The sequence below is a fragment of the Diaphorina citri genome, unplaced genomic scaffold, assembly GCF_000475195.1.
Source record: "Diaphorina citri unplaced genomic scaffold, Diaci psyllid genome assembly version 1.1 scaffold449, whole genome shotgun sequence".
NCBI lineage: Eukaryota > Metazoa > Arthropoda > Insecta > Hemiptera > Psyllidae > Diaphorina > Diaphorina citri.
The window spans coordinates 60,639-79,999 of NW_007377884.1; the positions used below are offsets into that span (position 1 = coordinate 60,639).

General features: G+C 34.0%; 1 long non-coding RNA gene across 1 annotated transcript in view; it reads right to left on the reverse strand.

Moving 5' to 3' along the window:
- Positions 1-15,701, reverse strand: part of LOC108252367 — a 29,024-nt gene extending 13,323 nt beyond the window's left edge. Inside the window, exon 1 of the long non-coding RNA XR_001809504.2 lies at positions 15,648-15,701. This is a non-coding gene — a long non-coding RNA (uncharacterized LOC108252367). The remainder of the gene's footprint in view (positions 1-15,647) is intronic.
- Positions 15,702-19,361: the final 3,660 nt, after the last annotated feature.

Consider the following 19,361-nt stretch of genomic DNA (forward strand, 5'->3'; position numbering starts at 1 on the left):
TGGTAGATCACAATGGTCTGATAAATTGTACTTGGCTTTCAAATTGAAGTTCATAGATCAGATTTTTATCAGTTATGGTTATGATAGTCAAACCTCCCTTTCCAATAGGGATCGGATTCTTTAAACTTTTACAATTGTCCAAATCGAATTGACACTGTAGCAAATTTATGTCTCTTATGAGACTTGAACTCTGATGTACGTATTCTCAGACACTCTTCAACACTTCTAAGAAAGCAAATGAAATTTCAAGAATTCAACTAACTTCGCCACACGGATTCTTTAAACCTTTACAATTGTCCAAATCGAATTGACACTGTAACAAATGTATGTCTCTTATGAGACTTGAACTCTGATGTACGTATTCTCAGACACTCTTCAACACTCTTCTAAGAAAGCAATTGAAATTTCAAGAATTCAACTAACTTCGCCACATTATACACGTGTCTAACTTTCTCTATTGTAAACATTACGTATGGGTCCCCCTTTTGTGTCTCTTATGAGACTTGAACACTGATGTACGTATTCTCAGACACTCTTCAACACTTCTAAGAAAGCAATTGAAATTTCAAGAATCCAACTAACTTCGCCACATTATACACGTGTCTAACTTTCTCTATTGTAAACATTACGTATGGGTCCCCTTTTTTAAAATATTGACAAGTTGGCAAATAGCAGAGCTTTAAGAATTCATAAATGAGCTTAAAATAAATAAACAATCATCACGGATAAAGAGAATTCATAAATGAGCTTAAAATAAATAAACAATCATCACGGATAAATTATTGTTGTGCCCATGGACTTTTATTACTTGAACAAATACAATATAATATGTGAGAATTACCGAGTGTGTACAACGCTGTGGGTACAAAGAGCCAGTGGTGTAAGAACAGATGGAAGGTGTTAGATCAGATAGATGTTGTAAGAACAGATGGAAGGTGTTAGATCAGATAGATGTTGTAAGAACAGACAGAGAAAATACTTCTTCTTCTTCTTCTTCTTCTTCTTCTTCTTCTTCTTCTTCTTCTTTTGTTCCTCTTCTATCGAAGGTGGGAAACCATGATGGCTATGTGATGTTTGTTTCTTCCGGCTCTAAACAATTGACTTGTGTTGTAGTCAAACCATTCCTTGAGATTTTGCAGCCAGCTGGTTCTACGCCTTCCTCTGCCTCGTTTTCCTGTGATCTTCCCTTCTAGTGTTGTAAGAACAGATGGAAGGTGTTAGATCAGATAGATTTTGTAAGAACAGATGGAAGGTGTTAGATCAGATAGATGTTGTAAGAACTAAATTTCTTTATATTCAATTCAAATTTGTCTCGGACTGTTATAAAATAAGGCAACATTTTAGCCCCGTAAACTGTTTGAGTTACATATCCATTATTTCAGATCGGTAAAAATCTGACATAGGTAGATGTCTTCCTGACTTTTTTATCTGACAGAGGTAGAGGTAGCTAGACATAGGTAGATAGGATAGGAAGGAGGTGTTTTGTTGAGCTCAATGAACTTTTCAGTACTCAAACGTATACGACTGTGATAAGAAATTTGCCGGTCTGGTGGAACAAAGTATTTCCTTTCCAAATGAATATATTTGCCGGGGCGTTTTTCAACCAGAAGATTGACAACTTGGTTTTCATTTGTTTCTTTAAGATAAGTACTGACATAATGAACTCATTGTCACAATGTCACATTTGATTTTAGTTGTTCAGAAGGGTATGAAATCCTTCCGTAACTTGGAAGAAACAAATTTTGAAATGAACTTTTAAGAACCCAATCAATCGCGCCCATACTATTGATCCGAGAGCTATAAAGTTGCTCAAGATGTTTTCAAAAATATTTACCTCGTAACTTGGAAGAAACAAATTTTGAACTGAACTTTTAAGAACCCAATCAATCGCGCCCATACTATTGATCCGAGAGCTATAAAGTTGCTCAAGATGTTTTCAAAAATATTTACCTACTTTTAATGTAACAATTTACTCGAGATCATGTTATCTGCAGGCGAACCTTATATTACCCACTGCACATTTGAATATTTACAAGTAAGTAGGTACATGATAATATTATTTATTACATTAATGGCATCTACAGCATCAGATACATCATTTGTTTCAATATTATGATAATGAATAATGTTCACCGAGGTATAGTATAGGGACTATAGGGTTCGTCCAGACTTACACGATTTGAAGTGCTGGGTGAGAGGATCGTTGAATATGCTCGTAATTATGAATTATCCCTTTCTCTGACGTCAGATTGCTGGGTGAGAGGATCGTTGAATATGCTCGTAATTATGAATTATCCCTTTCTCTGACGTCAGAGGAGGAAGTTCTTATTTTGAAAGACAATAACACCTCCGCGGTTATCGATATCCAGAAGCTAAAAGTAAAACCGGAATTTTCGTAAACGGCTTCGATATTGGAACAGCTGATAACAATAACACCTCCGCGGTTATCGATATCCAGAAGCTAAAAGTAAAACCGGAATTTTCGTAAACGGCTTCGATATTGGAACAGCTGATTGATCCAAGTGAGAATGCTGCTTTCAAGGTTGTTGCACTTGTGATTCTGCTGTAATGCCGCACATGAGTAGAGATTACGTCAAAATCCATTTCAAACATTCTGAAAATGCACTCCCGCCATTTGAATGTTTTTCTAATCTCTTCAAATATCATCACTTGAAGTATGAAGTATGACCAATATTATTTAGATCGATCTAAGTGTGCGATCCAAGTGAGAATGCTGCTTTCAAGGTTGTTGCACTTGTGATTCTGCTGTAAGGACGCACATGAGTAGAGATTACGTCAAAATCCATTCATGACAAATCTATTGGACTATTGGTTCTTTGAATGACGAATTGGTTAAATTTGTAGACCGCCCAATCTACACCAAGTCATTGCTCGCGAGAATGCACAAATGAATGTTGATAAAACTATTGTAATGTTAAACGTTATTTATAAACGAAATTCCAGTAGTTAAGTGACGTATAACCGCAGCTTTGTTGGAAATTCGTGAGGTGAATAACAAATGGCAGATTTGGTGATATTTTGAAGAAGGTTCATTTGATTTCAATTACGTTAGCGTCATAAAACTTGTCACCGTGAGGTGAATAACAAATGGCAGATTTGGTGATATTTTGAAGAAGGTTCATTTGATTTCAATTACGTTAGCGTCATAAAACTTGTCAATTTCGTGATTGGTTATTGGTAATTCTTCTTCACTAGTGTACACATGACTCGCTCACTGCTTACTTTCTGTGGTCTTCTACTTTGTCCTATTTGACTCACCATCTCGTCGACTTCAATTAATAATACCCACTTAAACGTACGTATCTGTACTTTCATAGGTCATAGAGAAGTACTATTGGGACTCGTATATCTGTACGTACTTCATAGGTAATAGAATTAAGAACACAGACACTATTACGGGTACCTAATACAAATTGAATTATGGATTATGCAACTTTCAAAAGCGAAAACAAATAATTACTTTGTGTTGCCATTTTAATTGATAGTAAATAACGGTATAGGTAGGTATGTAATGGAATTTTTGATCGGTTTTCTTGTTATTTATAAATGAGATTGAAACTTACGTAGGAATACCCTTGTTTATTTTAATTTGTTGCGAAACCGTGGGTTTTCAAAATTTTGGGCTGTGCAAAACCTTCATTACAAGTAAGTGAAAGGAGAAGGTTAAGCGTGAAAGTCAATCACAAAAATAATAAATAGTAGCAAAATGCAGGTGGACATGGTCAAGAAACATCGGAGGTACTACCAGGAAGAATTGACCAAAAATTTGCCTTAATCCCCGAATCCCCACACCCAAGGTTTGAACTCTTCAAATAGGATTGAGTATTTATGCTATAGTTAATAGTCATAGTTGCTATCAGCACTCGAATAACGCTACAGGTTTAAGTTTAGGAATTTGCAAGTCATCCATGAGCAATTTGATGCTTGTGTAGGTATGTTGGCACTAAACACCGGGATGGAGTTATTTTCTATTATGCCGCCCCTGATCGCTCTTCAAATAGGATTGAGTATTTATGCTATAGTCAATAGTCATAGTTGCTATCAGCACTCGAATAACGCTACAGGTTTAAGTTTAGGTCTATCCTGGTATCCTGTCCCTTTGATTCTTTAGTAAATGGAATTCCTAATTCAAGTTCTTCTTACGTGCAGTACTAAATAGGTATTCGGGTGTTCCATTGGTGATGTGAGATTTCTTCATAGTTTTGACTAGCACCTACAAAAAAGTGTCCTTGAATTGCTGATTTCTTGTTTCTTTGCTGTGCTGACTATATTGTTCTGAATAAAGTTCCCAATAACGAAATCTACTAAGATACTCGTATGAATTAATCAATCAAATATCAGAAGGTGGAAAATCTCGACAACTCCTTGCTCTGTTCTAGTTTCTAGCAAATATTAAATTTAATCCTTCTCTAACCTACAAAAAAGTGTCCTTGAATTGCTGATTTCTTGTTTCTTTGCTGTGCTGACTATATTGTTCTGAATAAAGTTCCCAATAACGAAATCTACTAAGATACTCGTATGAATAAATCAATCAAATATCAGAAGGTGGAAAATCTCGACAACTCCTTGCTCTGTTCTAGTTTCTAGCAAATATTAAATTTAATCGCCTACAAAAAAGTGTCCTTGAATTGCTGATTTCTTGTTTCTTTGCTGTGCTGACTATAGTGTTCTTAATAAAGTTCCCAATAACGAAATCTACTAAGATATGAATAAATCAATCAAATATCAGAAGGTGGAAAATCTCGACAACTCCTTGCTCTGTTCTAGTTTCTAGCAAATATTAAATTTAATCCTTCTCTAGGTTCCTCAAAGTTTCTGTTTACCTCCTTCCCAGAGCCAATCGTCAATCCCGATTTGTACCTCTGGAAGTAAAGGGCCCCCTATCGATTCTGAGGAGTACATAATTATTATTAATACCACTAGGAGAATCACGTCTCCATTGTTAGTCGATCGCGAGGTTAAGCAGGGTTAGTAAATTAAGACAAGTGTGGATTTTATTGACGTAACTCTTTATTCTTCGACTTTAGTAGGAGAAATTTTATGAGGGGGAGGCTAAGGACGAAGCTGGACGTGAAAAAATGTAAAATGAATGCATGGAAAAAGTTTATCCCTAAAATCCTTTATAGGATATAGGACTAAAAATTGCCTGGACGCGGCACACAAGGGATCAAGAAGAGACCACCTTAACATAATAATAGGACTAAAAATGGCCTTTACCCTTGCAATTCATCTAAAACTATAGGTCTGCGAAGCCTAACATGATAATTATTCAACACTAGATTAATAATTTATTATAAAGATCCAAATTCATCACCCTAACTAGGACACTTGTTGATGTTTTAGCTTCCTAGGTTATTGATGTGGTCCAGTAGGTAAATTCAGATATTTGATTTCATATATTTGACCAAAATTATTCAAAATGGGTGCAGCTTAACCCTTAAAAGTAACTGTCAAAAATTGTTGTAAAAAACCCTCTCACAAATATATTTGACCAAAATTATTCAAAATGGGTGCAGCTTAACCCTTAAAAGTAACTGTCAAAAATTGTTGTAAAAAACCCTCTCACCACTCTAATAGGGAATTTTACACATCCACTAACTCGGTACCTATACATTTACACATTCTACACTGTTGGAAAATTTTACACATTCCCTTGCTCCTCGATTAGAAAATTTGGTACATTTAGCACATCCACTAATAATATCTCCTTTATCTCATTCTGTATTTCCAGGTACAACCTAAGGCTGAAAAACCCCATTATCTGTTGTGCCCATGGACTTTTATTACTTGAACAAATACAATATAATATGTGAGAATTACCGAGTGTGTACAAAGCTGTGGGTACAAAGAGCCAGTGGTGTAAGAACAGATAGAAGGTGTTAGATCAGATAGGTGGTGTAAGAACAGATAGAAGGTGTAAGAACAGATAGAAGGTGTTAGATCAGATAGATGTTGTAAGAACAGATGGAAGGTGTTAGATCAGATAGATGTTGTAAGAACAGATTCGGGACCTATACATTTACACATTCTATACACTGTTGGAAAATTTTACACATTCCCTTGCTCCTCGATTAGAAAATTTGGTACACTTAGCACATCCACTAATAATATCTCCTTTATCTCATTCTGTATTTTTAGGTACAACGTAAGGCTGAAAAACCCCATTATTTTAGGGTAAGGTTTAGGTGCGGTAATTTTGACACCTCCACTAAAACTGAGTTTTCCCTTTCAATGGCTAGTATCCAAGATACTCCTTTGTTCTCAGGCCCCTGGTGTTCGGTATCTCTACCTACTTACCTACTCAATAATAATATACATTTTTTTTCTAAATAATAGACTTCCTTAAGCTTCGGGTTAAATACATTTCTCATAGCGTTAAATCAGATAGATTTTGTAAGAACAGATGGAAGGTGTTAGATCAGATAGATGTTGTAAGAACAGATGGAAGGTGTTAGATCAGAAATACCAATGCTCGTCTTACGGTTTGGCCTTTTCGTGCACCTTTGCATTCCAATAACTCGAATTAATTTCTTTGTTTTCTAATGTAGGCAATGTCTCTGTAGTCTGTACATAATTACTGTCAAAATTTCAGCAGCAAATAGTTTTCTGATTTTTTTTGCTGTTGGAAATTGAAAAAGGGCTCTAGCCCTAAAACAATTTTATTTGTTACAATAATTTACATGAAATTGAGGTTTTATGCCTTCAAAATGGAATCAGAATAAACACCTTTTAGTTCTAGATATCTCTAGACTTTTTCTACAAATTTGGAATTTCATTGGTGAGTATTTATGATCATAGTATAAAAAAAGGAACCTTTGTGGCTGAGTGAATATCACACAGGGCGTATAAACTCTAAAGTCCTGGGTTCAATTCTCGGCGGGGTCAAAATCGAGATTTCTTATCCTATAATCCCTATAATCTAAAATGTTTTTTTTTTTTCTTTTACAGACGAGAGTACCTCTTGCTCTTTTCAAGATTCTACTTGTGAGTAGGCACAGACTAACTAAACAAAATCATTCATACACCCCCTACATACTTCACTGAATCAAATCAGAACATTTAGGTGGCAAAATTAGATTTGTTTGAAGGTAGATGGCCAATAAATTTTGTTTATGATAAAGTTGGATGCAAAATATTCAAGAGTTTAGACATCCTTACATGATATGATGTATAGATCAAGCAACTGGAAATTCTTAAATATATTTTCAATTAAATACTTCCTTTTGCTGACATGATAGTTATGTTTAACAGAACATGTATTAGTTGTTTTTCTTTTACAATTCTCAATGAAATCAAAGAAGAAAAACCCTCACTATATTCCTTTCTTGAAGCCAGGTATCAAAACCTATCACATTCCAGTATATCTGTTACAAGACAACTCCTTTATGCCATATGCGTTAATAAAATGAAGATCCATCCTTTATTGATAGTTTTATTTACGGTAATCCGCGATGAATACTCTTGACTCTTCCTTGGTAGAATTACTCACTCTTCACAGCATAATGGAAGATGAAATTTATTTTACATTGTTTTCAGAACACTTCATTACCGAAGTAAATTGAGGATGTTTATTCCGTTAGCTCTTCCTTCCTGAGATTGGACGTGATTTAATTGACGAACATTATCATTAAGAAACAGTTGGAATTCTATTTTGAGTGATGCTAGACATCTGAATGTTACTAATAGGTCGATAAATAGGTATCCATAATATTATCTACTAAAAAGTAATTGGGTAGCGGACTTGTGCTTTGTATGGTAACATAGGTCAAGTTTTGTTGATGCTAATGGTCGGTGATGCTCAAAAGTTACACTGTAAAATTTTCAGTTATTGACAACGCAACGATTCTTGAGGTCCTAATGCTAGAGATTTGACCAATCTGCTCCTATTCTAAACAATGGATCGCAAACGAACCTTGGAAAAAAAGGTCTAAAAGAAAATGAGAGTAGTAATATGGACCAATATCAAATTATCAAGAGAGTCTTGTGGATCAACTATTAGATCATCTACTCTAAGGAAAACTGTCATTGATGTTTGTTCCAATAATTGGCACACAACTTTCAATGGTCGTCTTGAATACGTGTATGTACGCATGTAAAATAACTACTTAACAAATCTGATGATAATGTAACCATGGAGACTTGGGATATTACGTATATCCAAGTTCCACCAGACCTATACATCTCATTGGAATTAGAAAACATTGTATGAGTATATAGGTATTGTCAGTCAGACTGAATCCATTTCAATTGTCTGCTTCTGTACGATAGGTTTTCCATTGTTCTCAATTGGATAGGAAAAAAAATCCTCCGAGGGTATTTTCAAACCGTTCTTCAGTTCCCGGACGTCAATATTTTCGGAATTTGCTGAATTCAGAGCCCCCACCAGTTATTGATTAGATATTTTCTTTGAACAACGTCACATAACGAGGGCTTCATGATTGATCTAATAAAAATATTGGATTATATTCGTCATATAGGTATGCTTTTAATTCTTGCAGAGGAGTTGTCTTACAAAATTTATTACTTCCATGGAGGAGGTAAGGTAAATAAAATAGTTTCTTTGGTTTTAATAGGTAATTTTATATCACCAAGGTTGAATAAGATTAAATTTTTGGAGATCTACTCGTATTCCAATTGTATTGAATAATGTAAATTTTATAAAGAATTTTATAAATAGATTTTCATTTTGTGAATCTATTATTATCAATTGTGATGATTTGAAACCCAAAGTAACAATGAGATCATCGTATACCTAACTTTGACTTGAAATCTTGATATAATCGAAGTGTTTTATTAAGACAACTTTTACACCTATCTTACTACGAAATTTTATCCCACGGAAAAAATGGACGGAAAAAGGACATACACGATTAATTTTAATGAAATAAAACGATCAAATCAATAATTTATTAATCAAAATATTTTATCTTATTTAAATTTAACAATAAATTGTTATTTAACCTTTAGCTTCTAAGGTTTAGTTATGATGTGATTTACAAAATACGAGTAGTTTTTCATCAATAAATTAAAAAAGTCACCCAATGTCTACACTTCCATAGCTTGTTATTTCCTATGTTTTACCTCCTTTAGTCGTTGGTATTCATCTTAAAGAAGTTTGGAATATATGGAAGGGAAACTTTGATGTAGGTAAATGATACCTACTGTTTGTAAAATTTCAATAGAGGGGATCAGCAATCTATACTTCCATAGCTTGTTATTTCCTATGTTTTACCTCCTTTAGTAGTTGGTATTCATCCTAAAGAAGTTTGGAATATATGGAAGGGAAACTTTGATGTAGGTAAATGATACCTACTGTTTGTAAAATTTCAATAGAGGGGATCAGCAAACTTATTCTTCAACTTAATCTCTCAAATCTTAAAGAAAAAGTTTAAATTCAAACAGACTCTTTTTGAGTCCAAATCCAAAAGAAAACCAATATCATTATCACCTCATAACAAGAGTTCTGCCAAGTTCTATGTTTGAACTTTAAGTAGTACAATATAAACTTGAATTTGCCAATATCACACCAGTTGAGCTGATAATAATAGACCAAAGAAATAAAACCTGGTGAAGCAATAGGAAACTATTAATGAAATTCATCTATTACGAAGTGTACACGAGGTAACTCTGTAATGAGAAACAGAATAACTAACACAGCTCAATTTATTGAGATTTTTTGCTCTTTTTGTGCCAAATATTTCGTCACCTCTTGCTATTGGTAAAAGTTGATATTTTTCAACAAAAGCCATTTACGAGTTGCAATATTTCTCGCAAATGGTTTTCACTTTCTGCTGAGGCCATAACAAGAGTTCTGCCAAGTTCTATGTTTGAACTTTAGTACAATATAAACTTGAATTTGCCAATATCACACCAGTTGAGCTGATAATAATAGACCAAAGAAATAAAACCTGGTGAAGCAATAGGAAACTATTAATGAAATTCATCTATTACGAAGTGTACACGAGGTAACTCTGTAATGAGAAACAGAATAACTAACACAGCTCAATTTATTGAGATTTTTAGCTCTTTTTGTGCCAAATATTTCGTCACCTATTGCTATTGGTAAAAGTTGATATTTTTCAACAAAAGCCATTTACGAGTTGCAATATTTCTCGCAAATGGTTTTCACTTTCTGCTGAGGTTAAATGTACAATACCGAGGACCGAGCTATAAATTTCGAACTTGTTTAAAGATCCAAAAACTATCAAACCTTATCTCAATCTGTCTGAGCCTTAAAAGAATAATAGAACTATAAATTTCGAACTTGTTTAAAGATCCAAAAACTATCAAACCTTATCTCAATCTGTCTGAGCCTTAAAAGAATAATAGAAAGTGTTTTGCGGAAATGACAGAGAACATTTTACAAGACGTAGGATCTAATATAATAATACTTATCAAAATATTAGGAAATAAGTAGAATTCTATTAAGATTTTATATCGATTGTTTATTTCAGTCCTTATTTCTTTAGTTTTAAAATAAACTTTAGTCAGTAAAAAAAGAACAATGAAGAATGCTTTCTTATAATTCAAAACAGCGTTTCTATAAATCGTCATTATACTCGCACATGGTAGGTACTTACCTGAACTTTAGTCAGTAAAAAAAGAACAATGAAGAATGCTTTCTTATGTTCTTAGGTAACGCAAAACAGCGTTTCTATAAATCGTCATTATACTCGCACATGGTAGGTACTTACCTATCGACGTGTGCCATAAGGATATTTCTTTATATTCAATTCAAATTTGTCTCGGACTGTTATAAAATAAGGCAACATTTTAGCCCCGTAAACTGTTTGAGTTACATATCCATTATTTCAGATCGGTAAAAATCTGACATAGGTAGATGTCTTCCTGACTTTTTTATCTGACAGATGTATGTTATTTCAGTATCTACACTTCCATAGCTTGTTATTTCCTATGTTTTACCTCCTTTAGTCGTTGGTATTCATCTTAAAGAAGTTTGGAATATATGGAAGGTATTGGGTAGGAGTTTGAATCCTCAAGAGACATCGCAAAAAAAAATGGCAAAACCATACCCGATATCAAACATTGTACATTTTATTAAAAAGAAAATTTAGGACATTATCATTTTCAATCTATTTATCAAAATCAGAATATTTAGGTGGCAAAATTAGATTTGTTTGAAGGTAGATGGCCAATAAATTTTGTTTATGACAAAGTTGGATGCATAATATTCAAGAGTTTAGACATCCTTACATGATATGATGTATAGATCAAGCAACTGGAAATTCTTGAATAAACTTTCAAATAAATAATTCCTTTTGCTGACATGATAATTATGTTTAACAGAACTTGGATTAGTAGTTTTTCTTTTACAATTCTCAATGAAATCAAAGAAGAAAAACCCTCACTATATTCCTTTCTTGAAGCCAGGTATCACAACCTATCACATTCCAGTATATCTGTTACAAGACAACTGCGTTATGCCATATGCGTTAATAAAATGAAGATCCATCCTTTATTGATAGTTTTATTTACGGTAATCCGCGATGAATACTCTTGACTCTTCCTTGGTAGAATTACTCACTCTGCACAGCATAATGGAAGATAAAATTTATTTTACATTGTTTTCAGAACACTTCATTACCGAAGTAAATTGAGAAAAGTATTGTTTCTCTCAAATTTCTAATAAATTTATAATCGAAATGCTCATCCTTTATTGATATTGAAAGGAGTTATGAGCCATTGAGACGACAGTTTACAATGGAACCAGAGTTATAAATGAAGAAAATACCTACAACGAAGCAGGCTGTAAACCATTTCATTATTTTAGATACATGAATAAGATGTAACAGTAGATAAGAATAGCTTTATGATACAGAATTCGATAACCTCAAGTTATTTACCACCTCGTAGAAACAAATTATCTAGCTAAGAGTACATCATTTATTTATCAATTTCGTACTTTTGACTACCAAAAGTTCACGATTTATGATACCTATAACAACAAAAGAATATACAAGAAAACAATTGTTTTTTCCTTCTGATAGTTCTGATCAAAATGGAAATATGGCTTCACAAAATTACTGAAGAACAAAACGAACTATCTACTTCTCCCAATATCATACTCTTTTGACTTCAGACAGAACGGGCTAAGTCCTATCAACAAACAACTAGCGTGTGTGGGAATCAAAATAAGAATCACCCGAAGGCTCACCGTGCATATTACAGAGTCTCATAACTTTATAGCACACATATCAAGAAACATAATGCCATATTTACCAAATCTACACCTTCTGTTACGAGAATGAGTGAAGGAAAACCTCGGAAAATACATCCCTTTAACTCCTTTACACCTCCTTTAATTTTTCTTTCGGAATTAGATATAAAGAGAACCAAGGTTTGCGCACAACAACCAAAGACCCTGACAGTGTAGGACCTATGGACCCATCCCAAATCTTTTTGGAACTAGTGGAGGAGGAAGAGAAAAATGAGGAGTACCTACACCTCCTTTAATTTTTCTTTCGGAATTAGATATGAAGAGAACCAAGGTTTGCGCACAACAACCAAAGACCCTGACAGTATAGGACCTATGGACCCATCCCAAATCTTTTTGGAACTAGTGGAGGAGGAAGAGAAAAATGAGGAGTACCTAATCTGCGCATTTACAACAGCAATAATAACAAGAAAGAGAGCGAAGGCAGAGGAGCTCCAGAAAGTCTATCAGAAAGGCTTTACATGACCTTTTACTTGCACAAATTTCTTTGCATTTTTCTTGCATAACCTGAACTTTTAATTAGGTAACAAAACAAATGAAATGCTCTTCAATTTTAATAGAAAAAGAACAAAAGAAAAAGGAACAAAAGAAATGTATTCATTATACGTGATTACATGTATTGTTGGTACTGTTTTACAGCTTCTATATTTTTAGAAATAAATTTTCTGATTCCTACGTTTGATTTTTACTTTCTAGAATCTAGAACAATACGTTTTCAATTTCATTTAATTTTAACTTTTGTGAAAGCTCTGATGGTTTACACAAATTGGGTAATTTCTTTTAGAGGGACCAATGTCATGAAATAAATATTCCATAAATCTGCATTCTTCTCCTTTGTGTCTTTGGATAGTTTTGTCAAATAATTTAGGATTTCCTCCTTTTTCTTCTCAAAACGACCTAAAGATATCAAGAGTAATCTACACATAAATTTTAATGTCCTTCGCAATAAAAGGCCTGTTGGTTCTATGACATCAACAGTACTGACAATGTATAGCAATACAACTACCTCATTCAACCACCTTATAGAGAGCTTGCTTTAGCATTGGTATTATAAATTTGTTATTGTATGTTATTTCAGTCCATATTAAAAGTGAAATTGATGGAAAAAGCAATAAATCCAGGATGTTTTACAAGTTCCTTGGTTATCATGATATCAATCTAATCCATTCTGACACTATGAGTGAAATGAACAACGACTAACACCATTATATTGGCCAATTAGTATATTTAATTAGGTATGATTACAGGTAGGTATTTGACATGATGATGTGTTTTGATTTTCACTAACATCTTTTTTATAAACGTACGAGTATCAATGATTGAGCTTGTTTCTTCCAACTACAATATTTACTTGGAATCTGAAAAAATCACACGCAAAAAAAAATTTCCATTTTTTCGTGGAAACGCAACATGAAAACTACAAAACCAGGGAAAACTATGTAAAGGTGGCGTTCCGATCCTAGCTGCCAGGCAGCGCGACCCGGCAGCGCTGCCGAGCTGCCTGGTCGCGCCATAAAGGTGACGTTCCGATCCTAGCTGCCGGGTCGTTAATGGGGATAAATGTAATTGAGAAAGTTATAAATTCGAAGGTTCAAAATTTTGGTGACCCTTGTTCATGATATATCTCCTATGGCGCTGGAAGACGTTCCAATGTCAAATGTTTCTTCGGAGATACAATTTCAAATTGTTTGAGATCCACATTTAAAATTCTTACAGACAAGTTCACACAAACTGATTAATGGGGATAAATGTAATTGAGAAAGTTATAAATTCGAAGGTTCAAAATTTTGGTGACCCTTGTTCATGATATAGATCTCCTATGGCGCTGGAAGACGGTCCAATGTCAAATGTTTCTTCGGAGATACAATTTCAAATTGTTTGAGATCCACATTTAAAATTCTTACAGACAAGTTCACACAAACTGATAGCTAGTAGCAAAATATATAAATTGAAAAATGTATGTGTGTGGGCTATACAAGATTTCTATAGCCAAAGCCTATTAGCGTTATCTGTGCCTCCGATATTGGCTCAATTTATTATTTACAACGTTAAAAAAAAAGACAAACTGTTAATAACATAATTGCAATCAGAGGTTTCTTCATGATGTAAATATATCCTTTTTTTTACAAGTTTAACCTTGCTTGGATAATATTATCACAATTATCTCCAAGTTGCTCTTACTTTTTTCTAAAAGTCTGCGGTGAAGCTGATGATGCCCTCACGGACGAAACATGTCTGAAACAATAAAGTAAATCCTTAAACATAGGTACCTACCTGTGAAGTGTAACAGTTATTTCTCTATCTACATTCAGAAAGGTAATAGATAACTGATAGGCACGTAGGTATATAAAATAATATACAAGTACTCCTAGGTAAGTAGAAAAAAGGAATCTCAAGATAAGTGGGTGCACTGAGAAAATACTTCTTCTTCTTCTTCTTCTTCTTCTTCTTCTTCTTCTTCTTCTTCTTCTTCTTCTTCTTCTTCTTCTTCTTCTGTGGAAAAAAGGTAAAAAAACATATGGTTTGCCCAAGGTTTAATTCTTACACAAGTTGGTCCTGTGACTCCTATGTGTAAAATTGGGAAAGAAAACCGAGCCAATTTCGTATACGTAGAACTTGGGTCTTAAGAGTCCTGTAATTTCCGAGAGACTTGTAATCTTGTCTTGTGAGTTTCATCTACAAAATGATCTCCTTGTTATTTTCGAAACGCATGTGAGAGAAAATACTTCTTCTTCTTCTTTATGTTTTTCTTCTTCTTCTTCTTCTTCTTCTTCTTCTTCTTCTTCTTCTTCTTCCTTTCCTTCGTGTTCTTATTTACATTTCAATATTTTTCTCTCAATTCGTCTCCAACTTGTTCTTGCTGGCTATGTTCCTCTTCTATCGAAGGTGGGAAACCATGATGGCTATGTGATGTTTGTTTCTTCCGGCTCTAAACAATTGACTGGTGTTGTAGTCAAACCATTCCTTGAGATTTTGCAGCCAGCTGGTTCTACGCCTTCCTCTGCCTCGTTTTCCTGTGATCTTCCCTTCTATTATGAGCTGTAAAATGTTGTATTTTTCTCCCCTCAGCATGTGGCCAAAATACTGTAGCTTTCTAATTTTGATTGTGTCCATGACTTCTAGTTTTTTCCCCATTCTTTTCGATACTTCCAGGTTTGTAACTCTGTCTGTCCATGATATACTCAAAATTCTTCTGTAACACCATAATTCAAAGGATTGTATCTTTTTTCCTTTTTTAGAGAAAATATACCAAAATTTAATAGGTACTACTGAAAATAGACCTATCTATCTAAGCCCTTCATAAACTGTAGCAGCCCTTCGGCGAATACCACCCCGTCATGTCGGCTATACAAGTACTTCGGCCTGAAAAGAAAATCTGGTAGTCACTTACCAATGAATTCATTTCGTATCCGTATTCGATCGTTGAGTTGAGGTGTCGAGATGAATTCAAAAGATTGTATCTTTTTTTTTCTTTTTTTAGAGAAAATATACCAAAATTTAATAGGTACTACTGAAAATATACCTATCTATCTAAGTTCTTTATAAACTGTACCAGCCCTTCGGCGAATACCACGGTACCACCCCGTCATGTCGGCTATACAAGCCCTTCGGCCTGAAAAGAAAATCTGGTAGTCACTTACCAATGAATTCATTTCGTATCCGTATTCGATCGTTGAGTTGAGGTGTCGAGATGATCAGGCAGTTAATAAACGCCAAAATGACAGTTTGGTAATCCACCGCCTCGGCATTTTGTAACTCGTCAACCACAACTTTCAGTCTGTATCGTTCGTTTTTTAGTGTCTGAAACAGAGAAATAAGCCTTTTATAGTTTTTGATAGATAAAAAAGGGATAAGAAATGTCGACTGAAATCGAAAATTGATTATTGATAATATCCAATTTTCTCGTTTTATTACGCTATTAAGGTAGATTTGTTGTGTCCTCATTATGTCCCTAATGATCCTTTTATTACGTCAAAGTTTTGGATTTCAGCCGTTTCATAGGCGATTTGATCAGAATAATTAACGGATTAATAGCGAAACTCTGTAATATGGCAGAAAATGCCTCAAGCAACAACCTCGTCTGATGGTTACTTTCCAACTCGAGAGTCTGTTTTGACTGTTGCCTTTTCTATTTAAATATTACCAATCTATCTGTCATATATCTGACAGAGGTAGAGGTAGCTAGACATAGGTAGATAGGAAGGAGGTGTTTTGTTGAGCTCAATGAACTTTTCAGCACTCAAACGTATACGACTGTGATAAGAAATTTGCCGGTCTGGTGGAACAAGGTATTTCCTTTCCAAATGAATATATTTGCCGGGGCGTTTTTGAACCAGAAGATTGACAACTTGGTTTTCATTTGCTTCTTTACGATAAGTACTGACATAATGAACTCATTGTCACAATGTCACATTTGTTTTTAGTTGTTCAGAAGGGTATGAAATCCTTCCGTAACTTGGGATAAGAAATGTCGACTGAAATCGAAAATTGGTTATTGATAATATCCAATTTTCTCGTTCTATTACGCTATTAAGGTAGATTTGTTGTGTCCTCATTATGTCCCTGATGATCCTTTTATTACGTCAAAGTTTTGGATTTCAGCCGTTTCATAGGCGATTTGATCATAATAATTAACGGATTAATAGCGAAACTCTGTAATATGGCAGAAAATGCCTCAAGCAATAACCTCGTCTGATGGTTACTTTCCAACTCGAGAGTCTGTTTTGACTGTTGCCTTTTCTATTTAAATATTACCAATCTATCTGTCATATTATAGTGAAGCTTTTGAAGTTTGTTTTGAAACAAATTTGCTTGCGAAATATCTGTCAGAAAGAGGCATAGGCGTTTACACACGCATGCTCATGCTTGTAGACAGTTATTTTATATAAATATAAAATATATAAATAATCTTCATGTCTGGGAACATGTTCGTAATGGTGATGTATGTTAGGTGTAGAACTTTTGCCTTTGAGCTGTTACAAATTACTTTAACATGATTATTCGTCATGAGACTCATAAGTACGAGAACTATGTCATAACATGGCCAGAACCTTTTTCCTTTATATTTTAAAAAGTAAAATAGATAACCTTTCACTTCCAGATAGAAATCTAATTGACAAAATCTTATTAGAGGACTGACCAAAATTACACTGGGTAAATCTATGAAACTAAACTCTTAGACAGTATGGGACCTGACGAACTCAGAGAAGACGAAAATAATAATAGTTGCATAAATTATTTTACATATTAATCACAATCTATCTAGCAGATAGTTTTTAACTTGAAAAGCTCTAAGATGAGAAAATGAGAATGAGTAATCGTTTGTTGAAGACAACAGTCAATCATTAAATTTTCCTAATAATAGTTGCATAAATTATTTTACATATTAATCACAATCTATCTAGTAGATAGTTTTTAACTTGAAAAGCTCTAAGATGAGAAAATGAGAATGAGTAATCGTTTGTTGAAGACAACAGTCAATCATTAAATTTTCAGGTCTATTGGTCACAAACCGGAAATTCCTAGAAGTCCTAGAAGAATACCAAATTTGATCAAAACATCATAATGTCACAAGATTCTCGGAAGTTAAAGGGGATAGATAAAAAGAATAGGCTTGGTCACAACATTGAACCGGAAATTCCTAGAAGTCCTAGAAGATTACCAAATTTGATCAAAACATCATAATGTCACAAGATTCTCGGAAGTTAAAGGGGATAGATAAAAAGAATAGGCTTGGTCACAACATTAAGGCGATAAATCTTGGCATGGCAAAAAGTTGTACTTTTTCTCACCTTGAAGTATCAGCACACCATAAACACTAGCATGGGTAAGTTAGGCTTAGTTAGCACCACCACCGTCAAATAAAGACATAAATAAGAGACCAATGAATCAAAGGTTCACGCGATTCGGCACGATTTTGAGGATAGTTTATCTTTGCAGTGATGTTTTGCAATAAAAAGGTTGGAACTTAGAATCTCATTGTGAAATCTAAAGATAAGTTCATTGGAACTCCCAACAAATTACTTTTTCTCTGGGTGGTTCGTATTCTAATATAGATTCTCTTGTTAATAGGAGTGGATGGCACTTTACTAAGTTTATACTAAATGAAATGTCAGTCCCAATAGCTCGGAGGTAAAATATTGGCATCATAATATATACAAGAACCTAATGTGCAACTCCCAGTAGCAACATGAGAATGATGCTGTAAGAACAGATGGAAGGTGTTAGATCAGATAGATGCTGTAAGAACAGATGGAAGGTGTTAGATCAGATAGATGTTGTAAGAACAGATAGGTGTTAGATCAGATAGATATTGTAAGAACAGATGGAAGGTGTTAGATCAGATAGATGTTGTAAGAACAGATGGAAGGTGTTAGATCAGATAGATGCTGTAAGAACAGATGGAAGGTGTTAGATCAGATAGATGTTGTAAGAACAGATGGAAGGTGTTAGATCAGATAGATGTTGTAAGAACAGATGGAAGGAACGATTTTATTTGTTACAATAATTTATATGAAATTGAGGTTTTATGCCTTCAAAATGGAATCAGAATAAACCCCTTTTAGTTCTAGATATCTCTAGACTTTTTCTACAAATTTGGAATTTTATTGGTGAGTATTTATGATCATAGTAAAAAAAGGAACCTTTGTGGCTGAGTGAATATCACACAGGGCGTACAAACTCTAAAGTCCTGAGTTCAATTCTCGGCGGGGTCAAAATCGAGATTTCTTATCCTACAATCCCTATAATCTAAAATGTATTTTTATTTTTATTTTTTTATTTTTTTTAGAGACGAGAGTATTGCTCTTTTCAAGATTCTACTTGTGAGTAGGCACAGACTAACTAAACAAAATCATTCATACACCCCCTACATACTTCACTGAATCAATGTGCGATGGGCTAAGAGCTTCAATCATAAATTGTGAACTATCATTATAAAATCTGACATACATTTTTTCAAACAAACGTAAATAAAATATCATCGCTCTAAGTATATTATAAATGGTATTGGGCGAAAAAATCGAAATTTACTTTGCATCTTTCATGTTAACATGCTTGATATGAGGCTAGTATAAATAATAAAATAATGAGGGTTATAAGTTGC